At 35.6% G+C, this 19,301-nt stretch overlaps 1 pseudogene; it reads left to right on the top strand.

Annotated features, from left to right (window-relative positions):
- The first annotated feature begins 41 nt into the window (after positions 1 to 41).
- LOC128211440 (uncharacterized) lies at positions 42 to 19,065 on the top strand (annotated as a pseudogene).
- The last annotated feature ends 236 nt before the right edge of the window (positions 19,066 to 19,301 follow it).

The raw sequence follows: 19,301 nt of genomic DNA, 5'->3' as shown, positions 1-19,301 counted from the left end.
AAGGGGAATAATAGTTCGAACCGTTTAAACACCATGTATTTTAAAGCCTCTGTGGTTTAAATTTCTGCAGAAAGTTTGTAAACATCCGTCAATGTTATGGGACGCTTTACACGGAAGTTGTCCTACTTTCACTTTGTTTTTGAAAGACAAACGGCATTGCATTTTGAAATGTAAGTTTTGAATGTCATAATTGAGTGACATTTTCTTTTATGTGCGTATTATAAACACAGAATGTCTCATTAATATCTCACGTCTCTTACATTTGACTTCAATTCATTTGATGCTTTTCTGTTAAATGCCTTTTAGTCTGACCAGGGACCAATATTGGGCAATAACCTAATCCAAGGTCTGACCCATTTTTTTCGAAAATATTTTTTTTCCAAACAAGTGGACAGCATCTGCTTTCCAGAATGACTAGAAATATTCCATTTAAAATTAAATTAACGACAAGTGGGAATGTTCGTCCACTGTGGATAATGTATGTTACTTTTTTACGATACCACTGAAAATTTCCATCAGCGTCATACCCAGTGAGAGTATCAGTCTTGTGAGGTTGTGGGCCATAAAACAACGAAAAGATGTTACGCTGTTTAGACCTACTCTGCTTCTTTAACTTGCACTGTCACACAGAACACCTACCCAGAAGATTGTATCCATTCTAAGCGTCTATACATGTAGGTGAGGGATGTAGCCATTCTAAAATGCTGTCCAGGCTTCTTTTTTATAAAGCAAGCTAAACATCATTTAAAAAAGAAGCCTAGGTGGCATTTTAGAATGATTAGTGAGGGATGGAACCTGAGACACCTGGATTGACAGTCAAATGTTTTATCACTCAACCAAGGATCCACTGCTCATCAACTGCATCATGTCCATACAAACAGCCGCTTCAGAGACTTTGGAGGTTTTTATTGTGGCAACTCTATGGCTGACTTGTGTTGTTAAAAGGGGAATATAATGAATGTCCAAATGTTTAAAAAGTTCCCTTAACATGCAGATTTATAGTTCTTATGGTCAGATATGAAACTTTAATGAAAGGATAAAAAAATGAAAACATTACAAGATACAATCAATATTCAAAGTTGGGTATATGATAACAAGAAAAATATATTAGCTTAATGAGCTTTATTCCGACTTGAATAACACACATAAATAACATAACAAAAACTTAGCAATGAACTGGTGACCAGGAAATAAAAGCATAAAGTTTTAAATAGGTTAAGTATTGTACAAATTTTCGCAAAGGCTGTGTGCACAACATTGTTCTGCATTGAAAAAAATACCACATCTCAAACTAAAGGACACACTCTTCAATGATAATTCAGTAAATGCCACAGAATGAAAGCCAATTGTCAACATTTCACTGTACATAATCAATGCTCAACAATTATATTACTGATTTTTACAGTTTGTTTCTGTTTATATTAGGTAAAGTCCTTAAATGGGATAGCATGTACAGTTACTATAAATCTGAAATGATGGACAAGTTTGAGATAATTGATAAGAGTGATCTGGACAGCCCCCCATTTTTCTCTGGAGATGGAGATGGAAGTGTGCAGTCAGAACAAAATCTAGGTAAGATTTTCTCTTTTCTCATATACATGTATACCATTACTAATCTTACACAGCACATATGAGTAAAACCTCAAAACTTATATTATATTAAACTCAAATAGAATTATATATATATAAATATATTAAATATGATGAACTGGTCTCGGATCTCAGTGAATAAATTATTAATTTTACACTTATTTCTTTTAAAAATTTGGAATCAACTTTTATATGGTTCATTTCAGAAATTACAAGGCGACACTGGGTACGCAATGACAAGAGGCCATTCTGTATGAACAAGGCCTGTAACAAGCGGTTTACAAAGGTCCTTGATAGGCAGCATCATTGTAGGAAGTGTGGAGAAATCTTCTGTGCCGACTGCCTCAAATTTAAGCTCAAACTAAACTTCCTTGCCTTCAGTGATCCACTTGGCAAGACATATAAGGCAAGTGGAGACCAGACAGCCTTGCTAAAAGGGACATTTTTTTAATCAAGATACATATTGAATTAAAGGGACTAGAAACCAGATGATACAATTGCAAGAACAAAAGAAAAATGTCCAAAATTTTCATAAAATTGCCATCGTTGTGTACTTTGCATTAATTTTTGAGTGTCCCAAACCATATTTTTATTAAAGTAGCGCTCTCAGATTGATTGTTTTGACAATTTTTTTTCTTGGAATGAGCCAATTTTTGCATAAACGTCTGTAAACCAGTGATACAAGATTGCTGACAAATAAGCAGCTCACAGTTTTCATATTTACATTTAAAAATTGATGTTTTATGGCTAAAACTGTTGTTAAAACTATAAGAAAGAAGCAATTTTGGGCAGTTTACCAAATAGTTGAGATCTGTACTGTTACTCAATTGAAGGCACTGATGCCAAAATCAGCTGATTCTGAGACGAAAAAATAATGAAAAATGGTCAAAACTGTCAATTTGTGAAAGTGCTTCTTTAACATGTGCAATTGTATTTTTTTGTGCAGTGGTATATCTTTTATAATAACTTATGCATAAATGTTCAAATTAAAACTTTAGGTGTGTAAGCAGTGCTATGAGGCAGATGAAGACGGGGAGGTGGTATCCAGGTCACTGACAATGGTCTTCCGAGAGTGTAAATCATGGACAGTGTCATTGAGGGAGGGCTTGGAGAGGAGGAAGTCTTCTCTTGCTAAAACATGGAGAGATAAGTAGGTTTGAGGCGGCAAGATTGTGTAAATGATATGCAAAGATGCATGATAATACCACTTATAACGTTTATTCACCTACTGGTTCAGTGTGTGTATGCCACGTGATAAATTAAGTCATAAATGCTACGAAGGCTTTCGCTTCAAATGAAGCCTAAAAACAAAGATAACTTTTCTTCACTATTTTAAATGAAACAAAGGGCAGTCAGTCAATGCCATTAAGGAGCCCCGCCTTTGTTTTATTACCAGAGTTTGATTATGTGATTAGTTTCCTCAAACACCTCCACAGACCTGTTTCTAACATTTTGACAGTGCTCCATCAGGTGGTGGTGTTGTGAAGAGGTTTGTCGAAGTGTTTTAAGAATCTAAACTCTAAATTAAACTCTGGTAAAAGACCAAAGACGAGGGCTATGTAAGCGGCGTAGATTGCACTATGTTTCATTTAAAATGGTGAAGAAGTCTTTATTCAAAGCAAAATATTGCCTTCTGACGTAGCGTTTATGACGCATTTTATCACGTGGTATACACACACTGTGGTTATACTGTTTGTTATACTAAACTATATTAGCCTGATTGTAAAGCAAGCAGACCACTTTCCATTTCATTTCTTGGGTAGAAACCTGGGTTCTGGTGTCCCTTTTAGTGGCAAGAGAAAGTACATGTTGCCTTGTTGGGATTGAACCAACAAACTCATGGGTGAGGGGCAGACACCTGAAAACAAATTAGAATGGCAAAATGTATTTTATTCAAATATTCTAAATCTAGACAAAAGTAAAAAAACAAGTGTCGTTAATTGTCTTACCCTTACACATTGTAATTTTGTGAAATCGTCATTTAGTCTGATTAAATGAGACTTACTCTTTTTATGTACAGACTTAACATGTCGGTGGAGTGTGAAAGATTAAAGAAGGGATTTAAGTCTTCTGTCGGGACATCCGAGGTAACTCGCACACTGTCAGAGATGAAAAATATGCTGAAAACTCCCGACTGGCAGAAATCTTCAGTCTGGATGGTACTGTTTGTTATCAAACTTGTTGCTGATGTTATATAGTAATAAGCTACTTTTTACACATGATGATGAATAATTATTAAAGATTTACACTTCCTACATGTAACTATTATAGACTTTCTGAAGTAATGCCTGTATTTTGTTGCAAAGTAAAGAATATCGTTAATATTAGTTTAAACCTACTCCTTGTTGAAAAAAGACAATTATAAATGTATTATTGGGAACATTATGATACATCCTTGACTTTGATATTGAAAATTGTTTACTCTTGCTAGCTTGTCTGTGTTTTAAAGTAGCATTTGTGTCGTCATTATGCAAAGTTTAACATTGCCTGTTTCCAGATATTCAACTGAAACTTGGTACTTGGAAACATTATGCCCATGTACATGTACAGCAGCACCCATAACATTAGCTTTTATAATAATCAAGTTATGCCCCTTGATTGAATGTAAGAAACAGGACAAATGTTGGAGTTTGCTCTTCGGTGCTCATGTTTTAAGAAAATGTTCATAAGAGAAATAATTTTACCATGATTCATTAAATTGCAGCAAGAGAGCCTAGCCATCCACTGCCAGACTTGTCATGAAGGTTTCGGCTTGCTGAAAAAGAAGTATGGCTTAATTAATTTCCCCTAGTTACTCATGATCGAGATTCCAAAATATAAAATAGCATTTAAACATTGCCTTTTAAATTTGTAACATTTTGCATTCAAATAATTTGCATCATCACGATACATTGAATTTAATTTCTTATTGCTTGAAAATCAAATCTATTTGCTCCAGTATTTAACTTTCTTTAATTTAAGATTCCTGCATAAGAAAATGCATATTTGTTTGAGACAACTGTGAAAGGTAAAGGTATTTCGGTATAAATATAAAACTTAAGTATTTAAACATATTTAAACCCATTGCAAGCGTCTGCTAATTAACAGATATCGAGTGTTCAACGTAGTGGTAAAAGCAGCTGGTTGCATTGGTCTGATGGTAACCAGGACATTTTTATTGGGGGTAATTTTGAACGTGTAAATGTTTGTGTATTACAATTTCAACAATTTTTACTGACTAAGTCGTTTTGGACAGAAATTATAAGAAAAATAAAAAAAATTCGAACCAATTTTTTCGACACTTTGGAACTGAAATCGGACTGGCTTGGTCAAAGTCGGTCCAGACCGGCAAATTGTCGGTTTTTAGAAGCCCTGCCATGCATGATGTATGACCTTAGCCTTAGATCTTAGTGTACTTAAATGTCATTGATTCATTGATTCAATGGAAATAAACCAAAGAAAATATGTGTATAAGATAAGCCTATTGGAATAACTTGAGCTTACACCAACATTCAATCAGAGCATGAGAATGGTATAGTGATTGCCTCTCACCCAAGATATTATGGGTGAGAGCCCCACCAGGGGCTTGCTTTCTGGGCCTCTCAGTGACCAGGGGTAAGTTGTATAGGCAAACCACTATTTGAGAGTACCACAGGGATTTTTGTGTGAGCCCTTCTTACATAAGAAACGCCCTGAATCAAAATAAGATAGATATACCAAGGGTGCACTCTCTGCTATCATTCCGTTGCAACGGAGTTGGTTGTGTAGTGTTTGATAGCAAACAGCTTAAGCAATGACCCCAGTACTGGTTTCTATTCAGAAAAAGAATTACAGCTACCTTAATATTCAAACTGAAATGAATGAGTATTAACAAAAGGCATACCAATTTCTGTTTGAAATCCTTTATTAAAAATTAGTACGTCTATCTCCAGGTACAGCTGCAAGTTGTGTGGGAAGGTCCTGTGTAAGACGTGCAGTCGACGGGAGCTGCTTGTGTACATTCCAGACCAGCCCCCTGGGAATGGACCATTGAGCTGAAGGGAGGCTTGTCTCAGTGTGATAAAAGTTATTGGGGTTTGTGCTTGTTTTTTTTTTCTTAATTTGCATTAAGTTCATTGTGGCCGTCTTATCAACGATCGTATCGAATGATCACCTTTTCGAATAAAAAAATCTTTGAAATATGAATACATATTTTCAAAGTAATAATTGTATTTGTCAGCTCAACTATAGTTTATTGGAATTTTCGGACAAAACATTTAACTAAATATTTGTAATGCTGCAATTATGTTGCCATTGTATTGGATGGAAATATTCGATCTTATGAAAGTTGTTTGTACTTCCATTGATCAGATGGCCCGGGGATCCCCTTTGTCTATAGTTTGCATATTATGCTTTATAATTAATAATTTAGTGAAAATTACTTTGCAGGGATGATAGCAGACTAAAAATCACAATCCTAAAAATTATTTTGAATATTGGGGATTCAGGTCCCAAGCAAGGACAGAGGCCCCTGATAATATTGATTTTATATGTTTTCAATGCGAGTTAAATTCATTTTAAGGTATTCTCTGCTTTTTTAATGCATATGTTCAGCAAAAATCCTTATTTCAGGATTAAACCTTAATTTAATACCTCATAAAATGGTCAGCTCATTCACTTTGACCACATGGCCCCAAATTTGAGTTCTGCTGCCATTTGTATGAAACTGGTTAATTTCTGTGGTAAGGTTAAAGTTAACCAATTTTTTAATGATTGGTCAATATTGAACCAATAATTACTATTAACCTATTAAATCATTTTATTGTGAAAACTAGCCGATAAATAACATTGGATAACTTGTCCAGACTTGCTTTTGTTTGTATAAAAGAATAGCTGATTTTTGTCACGACGTATGTCATTGGTTACGTTACGTCATGCTTATCCAATTCCAATATTAAACACTGAAGTCATTACACCATGCATGTTAAATAATATAAACTTCAAGTTTTATCTACACAAAGGACTAGGGGAATGCAAATTTATGAACATACACATCCTTTTTTATAAAAACATGATCTTTTATCTCAATTTCACAATCCTTCAGAGCCCAGAGGTTGAGCCCGAGATCTCGATGCTGCTACATGTATGTGGGGCTTGCCGTCAGTATGTGGTTGACCTTCAGCTCGCAAAGGTCGAGCAGATGTCAGAGGTCACTGAGGTCAAGGACACTGAAGAAGGGGTCATCTCAAAGTTGGCTGCTATGGATGGGACCCTCTCAAAATTGCAGAAAAATATCATTGGGGCTCTTGTTCAGGTGTGAAAGGATATTGTAGAATATAAATTTTACTATTTGCATGTAAAAGCAAATAGTTGTGATAAGAAGTGATCCTTTCCAAAAAATATTTTGAAATTAAATTCAAATGACTTTTATTGAATTTAAATTTTGCTTTGTTATGCATATAAAGAAATGCAAAAAGAACTCTTTACAATATAAGGTTTTGAATTTGAATATAGATTGTTAAATTGCTGTAAAATATTTTCACAAGGGTTTAACTTTAACAATTTTACACCAATTGTTCAGGTGTCAAATTGTTCAGGTTGTTAATTTGAAACTTAGCTTAATGTTAAATAAAACATGATTAACGGCATTACCAATACTGTAGTGATTGTTTTGATTGAAGGATTTGGTTTGAAACTAGATGAATGATGGATGACAAATCATAGAAAATCAATTATTGTAACAGTGTCATGAATGACTTAAGGTAGCATACCCCTAATGAAAACCTCCATTTGAAACTCTTCAATTTTAATGCTTTAGCCTATGTTGTTATAAAGCACAAGACTACAAATCTTTCAAGGTAGTGGTTCGAATCCAGCCAGCACAAATATATAATTTTTTTTTCTCCTTTGTTTTCATTAGCTAACATTTTTCACAGAAGTTATATTAATATTGTACTTTCATTAAAACGTTATTAAATACATTTCTACACATAATATAAGGTTTTGTGAAGATTTTATTACTTGCAGGCACGGCTGAAATAGGTGGTTGGGAATTACAAACTTTATTTTTTTAAGTCATTCAAAGCATATTAAAAGAGATTACAACTCTGAAGTAAATGGAGTGTGTGTTTGTCTTCCAGTACCAGGACGTGGTTGAAAGCCTTGAGGACAGCAGGTCTCGATCCCGGGAGGAAGGAAACACAAAGGTCCTCGCTAAAACACAGGTTACCTGAACTAGCATTTCTTTTGATCTGAAAAGCACTGTATTGAGTATAAATGTTATAAGGAAATGTATTGCACAAAGCAATCAAATTTCCCAATGACACACACAGTTTTTATTTGTTGTGGGATATTCACCGCAAGACGAGGGGTGAGGCGAAAATGCAGGGTATTCCTCTCTTGGCCCTCATACCACGTTGGAAATTTATGCCAACAGTTCAATATACTACAGACATTTCTGAACATTTTATACATTAAATACCGTTATTCCGAAAAACTATGAGATGTCCGAGTTCTAAACAGTTATTGATAAATAGGTGTGCAATACCATATCTGGACTGTTATTTTAACTTATCGATAATTTCGAAATATTGATATCGATTTTGGATTATTGATAAAAAATTGATTAAACAAAGAAGAAATAGATTCGGGACTGAAAAACATATTCTTACTAGCAATAATTTTGGATAAACAATGTTCAGATTAACGGTGTTTAAATGTTTAAAATTGCTGGTTCTACTTTTGTTGCCAGTCTTCGCCACAAAACCTCTGAATTTCACTCCACTTTAGGGGATATCTCATCCAGTCATTTCTTAAGAAAAATGAAATAATGAAATGTGTAAAAAAATAGATAAGCTAAGTGTAATTAAGGGTCCAGGCCCCAATTTCTTGAACAATCTCAAGACCCTTATAATAGGATCAAGCTAAGCACACTAGTTTTGTTAGTTTTCGGTATAATTTGTGTGATATTCCATACATGTGATAACATCCCGGACGTCCGGGATTGTCCCGGAAATCGTATCTCCGTCACGGAGTCACGGAGGGTGCATGTTTGTCCCGGAAAGTCATAAAAAAAATGAAAAAAAAAATCTCGGAATCGATTATCTTAATTTTACCAATTTTAGTCAGCTATTTTGCCTGTCCAGGACACTGGTTGTAAAACACAGGACATGTTGACACTAATCTGTTAATTGGTACGTGTGTCGTTGAGGTCATCGTCAATCACCCGATAATTGATCTATTGGCCTATTGTTGTGCTTAACGAGTCGGGGTGGGTTCTTGTATACAAATTTATTGTTTTCATATGGATTTGTTGGGTCTTATGAATGATAGCTTTTAATTGATGAATTGATATTTTTCACACATTTTACCGACAAACGAGCATGAAGGTAAGTTTAAAGAAAGTGACAAAATGAGTAAAAAAATCAAAATTAAAACACGGAAAACATCCCATATTCCATTCAAATTTCATTTGATGAAACCGAATTAGACTGCATATCCTCCTGGTTAGCACTTCATTTAAAGCCTGGGAAAATATCTTGTTTTATTTTTTCAAGAAAATGCAGAAAAAAACAAACCATGTCAAATAAAAATAGTCTTGGCAGTCAATTTAATAGGTACATTTTCCTGACGTTAAAAACGACTTAAATAGCCCCAGATATGCTCTAGAATGCACCACAGACGTTCCCCATTTAAAAAAATTTCAGGGGGGGCATGCCCCCGAAACCCCCTAGTGTACGTTGACATAACGACGAGTGTCCCGGATTCGACCCAAGAAATTATCACATGTATGGATATTCTCATTCGAAAGAGTTATGAGACCGTTAAAAGATTATTATAATATCGAAGAACTATTTTAGATTTTGTGAAATAATTTTTTTTGTAACAATGAAACAAAAAGCATTTATAAGGTTTTCTAGTGGTATAGGTCCGCCTCTCATCCAAAAGGTCATGGGTGGGTTTGATCCCCACCAGGCATACTTTCTCATTGCCTCTCAAAAAGGACACAGTACTAGTTTCTGCCCAGGGAACGGACTCAAGAGTGATTCTATCATTTATCAGCTTTCGCCACAATCAAGCTTAAACAAATAAGTATGATAGTTTAAAGTTCAAATGTGGAGACCTTTTTCTAAGCATTTTATCGAGGATAGTCTGTTAATCATTTACATTGTAAAAACAATCTTACCTCTACTTTTTTAGCTCCACTGGCCGAAGGCCATGGAGCTTATGTCGTCACAGATTGTCCGTCGTGCGTGCGTGCGTGCGTAAACTTTTACTTTAAACGACATCTCCTCTGAAACTGATAAGCGGATTTTGACAAAACTTCACAGGAATGTTCCTTTGGTGGTCCTTTACCAAAATTGCTCAAATGGTTCCGGTCCATTGCACAATATGGCCGCCAGAGCTAAAAATAGCAAAATCTTTAAACGACATCTCCTCTGAAACGGTTCGGCAGATTTTGATGAAACTTGACAGTAATGTTCCTTGGGTGGTCCTTTATTAAAATTGCTCAAATGGTTCTGGTCCATTGCACAATATGGCCACCACAGCTAAAAATAGCAAAATCTTTAAACGACATCTCCTCTGAAACGGATTGGCAGATTTTGATGAAACTTGACAGAATTGTTCCTTGGGTGGTCCTTAACCAAAATTGCTCAAATGGTTCCGGTCCGCTGCACAACATGGCTGCCAGGGCAAAAAAATAGAAAAACCTTTAAAGAACATCTCAGAAACCGATGATCAGATTTTGATGAAACTTAACAGAAATGTTCCTTGGATGGTCCTTTATCAAATTTGCTTCAATGGTTTCGGTCCACTGCACAAGATGGCCCCCAGAGGTAAAAATAGAAAAACCTTTAAACGACTTCTCCTCAGAAACCAATGATCGTATTGCAATGAAACTTGACAGAAATGTTACTTGGGTAGTCCTTAACCAAAATAGCCCAAACAGTTCTGGTCTGCTGCACAACATGGGCACCAGAGCTAAGAATAGAAAAAACGTTAAACTACATCTTCTCAGAAAACGATTATCAGATTTTGATGAAACTTTACATAAATGTTCATCGGGATGCCCTTTAACCAAAATTGCCCAAATGGTTCCGGTCCGCTGCACAACATGGCTGCGAGAGTTAAAAAAAGAAAAACCTTTAAGGACTTCTCGTCCGCAGTCTTCACGAAAAACATTTTAACCTACTAGCCAGTTGGACTAGCATAATGGCATATTTTACTAGTCCGAATGACAATCTAGTAGTCCGACTATTTTGCCACATTATAAAACTGTATGCTTGAGGTAAATACCTATTTCAATTGAGCAGCTTGCAGTTTGAGTAAACATTTCTTTATTATGATGCTCATGCAGTGATAGGGAGTGACATCCTTCTGTTGGGAATAGTGCTCCTTGTTTTTCAGAACCTATGGGTACTATGTAAAAACAAAAGGCATCTTGCTTGAATAGACTGTAATAATATCAACATGGTTAGAAAAGAAATGCCATGCTTTAATAACTTTGATTACATTTTACTACTGAATTACCTCCCTTTAATAGAAAAAAATAATAATGTCTTAATTTTTCACGTATAGCATCTTTAAATAATTTTTAAACAATAATAAACCAATGCCATCTTTCCTGCTAGGTATCACATGACATGTGCTGTGTGGGTACACCTGACAACCAGTCTGAAACTGATTTACCACAATTATGATTATATAGCAGTTCTGATAAATCAAAAGTGATAACAAAAAAGAACAATTCCAAGGTTTATTTCTTTGCTTGTTTTGTGATCTTCTGATCCTTTGTACAAAGCAAACGACGTCTCCATTTCCATTTGGAAAACAATGGTTAGTAATTTTTAGCTCGCCTGTCATATGACAAGACAAGATTACATGTTAGTCAATCGTCAGTCCACAAATTGCCTGCGTCACAATTTTGACATAATCTTTATGAGACTTAATAACAAGGGTCATCTCAACAAAATCTTTGACAAAATGGCCCAAATGGTTCCGTTCCGCTGCACAACATGGCAGCCAGAGCTAAAAATAGGAAAAACCTTTACACCACTTCTCCTCAGAAACCGATGATCAGATTTTGATGAAACTTGACAGAAATGTTCCTTGGGTGGTCATTAACCAAAATTTGTTAAATGGTTCCAGTCCACTGCACACCATGGCTGCCAGAGCTAAAAAATAAAAACTTTATACGACTTGTCGTCGAAACCGATGACCTTTTTTCGATAAAACTTGACAGAAATGTTTGTTTGGTGCTCCTTTACTCAAATTGCCCAAATCATTTCGGTCCACTGCACAACATGGCAGCCAGAGCTATTAAAGTAAAATTTTTTTTTAAATAACTTCTCCTCAAAAATTGATGATTGTATTTCTATGAAACTTGACGAAAATGTTCGTTAGGTGGTCTTTGCTTGAACCTTTTGGCCAGTGGAGCACAGCCACTGATGTGCCTCTTGTTACCTTAACCAATATCTGGAATCTAAACAAGGTGCCACTTATTTCACAGGAGGACCTTTCCGACCATTTTGCTTCATTCTGTGTGAAGGTTCCTATCCTGAAGAAGATGTCTCCTTATGCTGAGACTGACACACAGTCCAGACTGCTCAAGGCTTATATAAAGGTACATGTAGGCTGTAGCTGTAGGAATGAGGGTCATTTAAATTGTGTATTATGATGTTTGATGAGAATGATCTTATTCCTCATTTCCATTGTTAATTTTTGTTGATTTTTTTGAAAATCAATTGCTTATGCTTCTGTTGTGTTTGCAGGCAAAAAGTGACTTCTACCTCGATAATGTGTTCACGTTCCGGATGTTGAAGAGGAAGCTGAACGAATCGGCCCCACCACAAGTGCTCGAGTACATACAGAAAATAGTCGACAAAAATGTGAGTCTGGAAGGGGTATTCTTAATATACACTTATTTTGCAATAATTATGAAATAAGTTATTACAACGTTATATTAATCTCTCTCATTAGCATGATTTTAGGCAAGAGTGTGGTTATATGTTGTGTGGGAATTTGGAGTAGCCAGAGGAAACGCAATTGTCCGGCTTGATAACCACCAGCCAAACTCACATGCGCCTATGCCTGGAATCGAAACCTGGTTGCCTAGGTGAGAAGGGAGTGGGCTAACCACTGCGCTAACTGTACAAGGAGTATACTTGAATGAATCTTCAGCAACATGTGTTGAGTTAAAACGCCAAAATTAGAAAATATTTGGCAAATTGTTACTATTAAAATATAACCAATTAATATGATAATATATTAAAAATAGTTGAGTGTAACCTAAGACACATATTAAGAAATGGATGCTTTAAGAAATGGATGCTTTGAACACATGTAATGAATAACATGAAACATACTTTGTTAAATTAGTCAAAGACAGGTTTTACTTCTATGGTCTCAATTACACTCATTGTTTTCATTCATTCTTGATTGCATCTGACCAGAATAAAGTCAAATCATGTACTTTTATTGAAGTTTGTAACCAATACGTGTAAGTGAACAGTGATATACCAGCAGTCAACTGTATAAAACACAGTTGATCTTTTGGCTAGTTTGCATATTTATTGATATAAGCAGTTTATAGTGAGTATTGGATAAATATTGACCAATCAATAAATATTGTGGGTGACTTTGACCAAACTAAAGAATAAATTAAGTTTAAACATTTTATATTGTACAATAACTGTGAAGAAAGTTATGATAACTTATACTAAGTCCCTCTTGTTGGCACGATAACACGCGATAGTGTGTTCTTGTGTTGTAGGGGAAACCTGAGTTCCCAGAAAAAGCCCACTTGTCTGGCTTGGTGACCTCTTCCCAAACTCACCAAATTATAATTAAATAGCAGCTGTATATATGAATATTATCATTTGATGTCTATATTCTCTGCAGGCGATAGTGTCAGCCCAGGTATACGTAAAGCAGCTGACGTTTGAAGCCATCTACCTCAGTGATAAACACTCACTACAAGGACAGCCTCTACAGGCCCTGCTGGTTAAACTGTACGAGGTATGTATATTAGTGTCAGCCCAGGTTTATGTAAAACAGCTGACATTTGAAGCCATCTACCTCAGTGATAAACACTCACTACAAGGCCAGCCTCTACAGGCCCTGCTGGTTAAACTGTATGAAGTATGTATATTAGTGTCAGCCCAGGTATATGTAAAACAGCTGACGTTTGAAGCCATCTACCTCAGTGATAAACACTCTCTACAAGGCCAACCTCTGCAGGCCCTGCTGGTTAAACTGTATGAAGTATGTATATTTTTACCCCCTCCCATGAAAGTTCACTGTACACTAAACAAAATTCCTAACCGACCACCAGTAATCTTCAAATATTCCTTTCCCTGTGAAATAAGCCTAATTACAAATTAGTTTTAAGAAAAGACCATTACCTCGTACACATGCTGTGAAAACTTGGTTCACATATTTTGCTTTGTCAAAAAGATACAGTGTCTCAAATGACAACAATCTCAATCATAAAAGTCTACACATGTAGACTGTGCGTGTTGACATTTGATTTGTAACTGAGAGCAGATTAAAATTTCAAGAGTGAAAAATATCAATTTGATATTTTCACTTTTGTCAAACAGTTAAATATAAAAAAACACACTGATAAATCTCTATAAACCACTGGAGAGCATATAATGAGAAAGAACAAAAACCTTACAACCTTGAGTGCTACGCATGGTAAAAGAAATCCATAGGTTTCCATATCAAAACCCTTGAACAAAAACACCTGAAATGAATGTGTAGATTTAAGGACTCAAATGTGTACATTTGTTTAATTCTCATATCAGGTAGTTGAAGAGGACACAAGTCGGTGCTTGTTGAGACAGGGTGAGGATATAGATGCCCACAATGCAGACGTCAGCAGTATCGTACGATCTCAAGTGAAGGTAAGTAGCTGGGTGGGGTATGGGAAATAGGAAGTGGGGTGAATGTGTGGAGTGTGGAGTGGGAAATATTTAAGGCCTTCTGCCATAGGGTGAAATATCGATCTCAGGTCAAGGTGTGAGTATGGGAAATAGGAAGTGGGTTGTACGTGTGGAGTGGGGAGTGAGAGGGATTCATTGTCTTGCCATATGGTTAAATATCTTTCTCCCACCCCAGATAAGCAGATCCAATAATTTAACCATGCTAGAAATTCTTATCTTACCCACGGGCGAAGATAAAATGCCCGTATGGAACTCCTTTTTAATGGTTATCACATTGTAATTACCTCCCTTGTTGAAGACTGTCGTCTGAAGCATCGTGGAAACCTTGTCTTGTGGCAATATTTAGAACGATAAATAATTATTTCTCGCTTCAAATGTCACCATAAAACAGTTTTCACACACCTTTTAAGAAATAATGCTTCACTTTCCTTAGAACTATTTAAAGAGCGATCTGAGTATTAACATAATCTGAATCACTATGCACATATCGATGACAACCACGTATTATTGCATATCCATACGCAATTTTTTTCACTAAGCACAAAAGAGTTCGAGCAAAAAATACATTTTTACTTAATTCTGTTTAACTGAGGTGGGAGAAAAAGCATCTACCATAGCCATTCGTGTAAGATAGTTTTATCCCGACCCTCGCGCAGGGTGTTTTGCGGAAACGAGGTTTACCGAATTTCCGCAAAACACCCTATGCTCGGGTCGGAATGAACCATCTTACACTCTCGGCCATGGAAGATACTTATAATCTCAAGTTAAGGGGAGGGTATGGAAAATGGGAAGTGGGGTGTATGTGTGGAGTGGGGAGTGAGATGGATTCAAGGATTTGAAGTATCAATCTCAAGTTAAGGTGTGAGTATGAGAAATAGGAAGTGGGGTGTATGTGTGGAGTGGGGAGTGAGATGGATTCAAGGACCTCTGCTATAGGGAGAAGATTGAGATGTTCCCAACATGATATCAATATCATTGTCTCGGGCTATATTACAGAAGCATCTTAACTTAAAACATATACCTTTCCCTTAACCTAAACAATTTCATGTTTGTTCCATAGGTAGAAAGTGTTAAGCTTGTTTATATTATACAACTCATATATGGATGTTTTTAAAAAACAAAAAACACCATTTTAAAGCATTATTTTTCTAACAGAAATATATATAACAAATCTAAACTGTACATGTAACTAAAACAAATAAAATTTGTAATATGGTCCCTGATCACAAGTTCAGGTCCATGTGTGGGTGTGTTGGTAAGTATGATAAAGGGAATAGAAAATGAGGATTAAAAACGGTGCCTGCTAGGCTGCATGAATATCATGAGGCTCACATTGGGGATGTAAGAAGCATTGCTGCTGACAGGTCATGTAGGTAAAGCATGACAAAACTGATCTATCACTCGCATAATGGATGTCAGTGAAACAGGGTATTTGATATTTATATAGCAGCACTCATTCTGTCTCGCTAATGAGCTTCTATAATAGCGATGCCTATATCAAGTTTTCTTACACTGGTGTTATGCAAGAAAAGATGTAATTGTTGTATTACACTTAAAAAGGCAGTATAATGTGATAAAACTTAATATTCCATTGTTTTCACAGAGCCATCGACTGATCCGCCCATCTCGAACCAAGATGGTGACCCAGGGCTCGCACCATGTGGCGTCCATCCTGCTGTCCCGCCTCTCCACGACCCTCCACCAGGTCAGCGTCCAGCTTGACATGAAAACCATCAATCGAAGCTTTCCAGACAGCAAGACCGCAGTAAAGACTGCGCTGCAAGAGGCTGAAAGTCTCACTGTGAAAGATTTGTCAATGTCTTGAATTCCTGTATTCTAATTTAATTCAATTAATTTATTCTACCCATTTTAATTCTCTGGTTATGATAAATCGGAGCTTCCCCACTAGCAATGTAACCATAAAAACTGCCCTTAAAGAGACACTGTGAATCTTTTGTTATCGTCTTGACAAGTTAAATATCCTGTATTTTTTTAGATACCTGTGTTTTAATTCTCTGATTACCATCAACCAAAGCATTTTTTTACATGTTGTAAAAGTTAATATACATCGAAAGGGGAAATGAGTTCAAGTTGTAATCAGGTACATGCACATTAGTTTAAACTTATTTATTTTACAACGATTGTGAAACAAGTTATTACAACATTATAATAATCACTGTTGTTGGCAGGACTTTATGTGAGAGTGTGTCTTGTGTTGTTGGTGAGCACTGGGAGGAAACACACTAATTCGGCTTGGTGACCACAAACAAGACTCACATGCGCCAAGGCCGGGAATCGAACCCAGGTTGCCTTGGTGAGAAGAGAGTGCACGTATATTATAATTATGAATGTGCAGCAATGATAAAATATCAAGTTGATCAATGTTGTGTTAGAATCATGTTGGCTTTCTATGGTTTGTATTTTATTCTTGTAATTCTAATACTTGTTTTATAAGTTGTTGGTATAACAAAAGGTAACCTAATTTATCTGGTTACTTTTTGGTATATTATTTAAATTTTTATATGGATTATTGTTATTTTTCTGGTATCAAAGACACGTTGAAATACCAAAGATTATTTCAACCCATTTTTTATGAAATCATTTAAAAATTTAGAAAGATTATGAAGAAAAACAAAGAAAGTGGCCAGATTTATGTCCTTGCCTAGTATGTGCATGTATTTCACATAAAGAAGACTAAAGTTAGGGTTTTAGGCAGGATTAAAAAAGGAAAAGGTGCTGCAGAAAAGGGACAGGGTGCTATGGGTAAAAAGAGCACATTGAATCGGGCTATGAAGAACTGAACATTATGAATAAGGCAGAAAATGTTAGAAATTGTGTTTAATTGAAGTAATATAAGGTTTCAACAGCCAGATATGTAAAATGTTTTGTATTTTAAATAAGTTTTGAACAATACAGCAGAAATATTTTATTAATATTTGAAAGTCTTAGCATTTGATTCTATGAAGGCAGAAGGGTGCCCATGCTGGTCTCCATGCGGGCAGAAGGGTGCTACTGAAAAAAGACAGGGTGCAGCACCCTTTCATAACCCATCAGCTAAAACCCTACTAAAGTGAAGTAATTTGTATGCTTGGGCCCTTATTCACTTATGCCTTGAGTGTGAGGGTCAGACTCAGATCAGAAAACTGAATTCTTAAATGTTTGAAAATCTCAATAATACATTATTGTGCAAAAGATGAGTGCCTGATTTTAAAACTGATTATTTGTTGTAAAAAATACAGCAATTTTGATCATCATAACTCATTCTATGAACTAAAACTTAAAATATTAGTGATTATGGGCTAGGTCTGGTGTCTTTCCTACAATTTCAATTTGTACAAGTTCAATGTATCAGGTGTTGATTCCCATGAATCTAGCTCAAGGTTAAATGTATCTCATGTCAATTCACATGAATCTAGCTCAAGGTTCAATGTATCTCATGTCAATTCACATGAATCTAGCTCAAGGTTCAATGTATCTGATGTTGATTCCGATGAATCGAGCTAAAGGTTAAATGTATCTGATGTCAATTCACATGAATCTAGCTCAAGGTTCAATGTATCGGATGTAGTTCACATGAATCTAGCTCAAGGTTCAATGTATCGGATGTAGATTCACATGAATCTAGCTCAAGGTTCAATGTATTGGATGTAGATTCACATGAATCTAGCTCAAGGTTCAATGTATCAGATGTCGTTTCACATGAACCTATCTCAAGGTTAAATGTATCTGATGTAGATTCACATGAATCTAGCTCAAGGTTCAATGTATCTGATGTTGATTCCGATGAATCGAGCTAAAGGTTAAATGTATCTGATGTCAATTCACATGAATCTAGCTCAAGGTTCAATGTATCGGATGTAGTTCACATGAATCTAGCTCAAGGTTCAATGTATCGGATGTAGATTCACATGAATCTAGCTCAAGGTTCAATGTATTGGATGTAGATTCACATGAATCTTGCTCAAGGTTCAATGTATTGGATGTAGATTCACATGAATCTTGCTCAAGGTTAAATGTATCGGATGTAGATTCACATGAATCTTGCTCAAGGTTCAATGTATTGGATGTAGTTCACATGAATCTAGCTCAAGGTTCAATGTATCGGATGTAGATTCACATGAATCTAGCTCAAGGTTCAATGTATTGGATGTAGATTCACATGAATCTAGCTCAAGGTTCAATGTATTGGATGTAGATTTACATGAATCTAGCTCAAGGTTCAATGTATTGGATGTAGATTCACATGAATCTAGCTCAAGGTTCAATGTATCAGATGTAGATTCACATGAATTGAGCTCAATGATTATATTGACTATTTTACAATTTTCATTCCTGGCTTGCCATAAAATTATGAATTCCATGTTTCTAATATTTCATTCCAGCAGATTGTGTTTAGTGAAATAGAGATGGAGTTGTTTTACAATTTTAAATGTTATTCTATTGTCTCTATAGTATAATTCAGGTGCCATTGTGTTAAATATGAATTATATCTCAGTTATGTGATTGTATTCAAGATTTGTTAAGTATTGTGCAATATTTGCTATGTTTAAATCATTTGATTTTTAGTGATCTTTACCAGTATATATTTTTCAATAAAACAGAAAATGTAAACGTTTGTTTTTCAAACAACAACAGCAGTACGAGCCATAATTGAAAACTCCTTACTCAGAACTTCATAAAACATGATTTGGTGTACTCTTCACTTTCGTTTAACCAGTATTATAAAACTGGCTAAACTATTTCACGGATCCCTTTGTATATTAATAACAAAAAATAAGTCTTTTTATCCCTACATTTTGAGGGGTG

The sequence above is a fragment of the Mya arenaria genome, chromosome 12 (assembly GCF_026914265.1).
Source record: "Mya arenaria isolate MELC-2E11 chromosome 12, ASM2691426v1".
In the NCBI taxonomy this organism is placed as follows: Eukaryota; Metazoa; Mollusca; class Bivalvia; order Myida; family Myidae; genus Mya; species Mya arenaria.
This window is presented reverse-complemented; position numbering and strand designations above follow the sequence as displayed.